This window comes from Colobus angolensis, unplaced genomic scaffold (genome assembly GCF_000951035.1).
Source record: "Colobus angolensis palliatus isolate OR3802 unplaced genomic scaffold, Cang.pa_1.0 Scaffold3, whole genome shotgun sequence".
Classification (NCBI taxonomy): domain Eukaryota; kingdom Metazoa; phylum Chordata; class Mammalia; order Primates; family Cercopithecidae; genus Colobus; species Colobus angolensis.
The window spans coordinates 19,210,369-19,212,800 of NW_012116265.1; positions in this window are offsets into that span (position 1 = coordinate 19,210,369).

Consider the following 2,432-nt stretch of genomic DNA (forward strand, 5'->3'; position numbering starts at 1 on the left):
ATATATACACGCACACACACGTGGGGTTTCACCATGTTGGCCAGGCTTGTCTTGAATTCCTGGGCTCAAGTGATCCACCCGTCTCGGCCTCTGAAAGTGCTGGAATTACAGATGTGAGCCACCGGGCCTGGCTGACATCATATTTAATGGTGAAAAGTTGAAAGTTTTCCCACTAAGATCAAGTACAGACATCCACTATCATTGTATCTGTTATGAGTTGAATATATTAAAGTTCTAGCACCCAGTACTATAGAGTGTGAACTCGTTTGGAAATCAGGTAGTTACAGATGTAATTAGTTAAGATCAGGTCACGTTGGAGTAGTGTGGGCCCCAAATCCAATTTATCTGGTGTCCTTAAAATAAGATGGTCATGTGAAGACACAGAGACAGAGGGAGAACACCACGTGATGATGAAGGCAGAGACTGGGATTCTGGGATTATGCTGCTACAAGACAAGGAAATCCCAAGATTGGCCGCAAACCGCCAGAAGCTAAGAAGAAGCTGGAAATAATTCACCTACAGGTTTCAGAGGTAGCATGACCCTGCCAATATCATGATTTCAGACTTCTAGTCTCTAGGACTGTGAAGAATACATTTCTGTTGTTTTAAGGCACCCAGTTTGTGGTGCTTTGTTACAGCAGCCTTAGGAAACTAATACAGTATCTATCAGCATTGTAATGCAGCCCCTACTGATGCAATGGGTATAAAAAGAAAGAAAGGAAAAGGGAAAGAAGGAGGGAAGAAGGGAGAAAGGAAGGAGGGATGGAAGGAAGGAAGGAAGGAAGGAAGGAAGGAAGGAAATAAGTATTGGAGAGGAAGAAACAAAATCATCACTGTTTGTTTATATTGTATACATTCAAAATCCAAAATAATCTACAGGTAAATTATGGGAATTAAAAGATTGCTGGGCATAAAGCCAATATACAAATAAACATGTACATATATAATCTATACAAAGATACCTTTCATAAAGAAACTGAGAAACTACAGAGTACAAGGAAATATTTGTGATGCATTTAACCTGCAAAGGACTCATTTAGACAATGTAGAGAAATTCCACAAATCAATTTGAAAAAGACAACTTATAGGAAAAAAATGAGACGTGAAGGCATTTCACATAAAATAAAAGCTAAATTATCAATACACGTGAAAGGAATTCAACCTCAGAAACCAGGGTTTTATGAACTAAAGCCAAAATGAGATACCAGTATATATACAACACATCAACATGGCTAAATTATGAGATGTAATATTGAAGGTTGGCAAGACTGTGAAACAAATGAAATTCTCATACACTGCTGGTGGGAATGTAAATTGGGATGATTACTCTGAAATACTGTCTAGTAGTATCTACCAAAGCTGAACAGACCCATAGCCCATGACCCAGGAATCCTACTCTAAGGCATATAACCAATAGAAATACATAGATATGTTCACCAGGAGACATAAATAAGAATGTTCATACTGGCAGTATTTGTTCATTTTTGTTTTTGAGACAGAGTCTCGCCGTGTCACCCAGGCTGGAGTGATCACATTGTTCAACGTTTTCATGAATAAACATTTATTAAATCATAGCATATAAAAAAGTGCACAGGCTGGGCACGGTGGCTCACTCCTGTAATCCCAGCGCTTTGGGAAGCCAAGGTGGGCAGATCACTTGAGATCACCAGTTTGAGACCAGCCTGGTCAAAATGGTGAAACCCCGCCTCTACTAAAAATAGAAAAATTAGCCAGGCGTGGTGACACACACTTGTAATCCCAGCTGCTGGGGAGGCTGATGCAGAAGCATCACTTGAACCCAAGTGGCAGAGGTTGCAGTGACCTGTAAGCTGAGACAGCGCCACTGCACTCCAGCCTGGGCGACAGAGTGAGTGAATTCCGTCAAAAAAAAAAAAAAAAAAAAAGGCAGAAATCATAAGTGGTACAGCTTGATTAATTTTTCACAAACTGAATGCATCTATTTAACTATCACCCAGATCAAGAAAGGAAGCATAGCCAGAAGTCCCCTTTGTGCCCCTTCTAGTCACTATCCTCTCCCACTACTATCCTGAGTTCTGACAGTGCACAAATATACTATTTATTTATTTATTATTTATTTATTTATTATTATTATTTGAGATGGAGTCTCCCTCTGTCACTAGGCTGGAGTGCAGTGGCATGATCTCGGCTCACTACAACCTCTGCCTCCCAGGTTCAAGCAATTCTGTCTCAGCCTCCTGAGTAACTGGGATTACGGGCACACACCACCACGGCTGGCTAATTTTTGTATTTTTAGCAGACACAGGGTTTCACCATGTTGGTCAGGATGGTCTCCATCTCTTGACCTCGTGATCTGCCCACCTCAGCTTTCCTAAGTGCTGGGATTACAGGCATGAGCCACTGCGTCCGGCCACAAATATACTATTTATATACAAGCAAATAGTAGCATGATC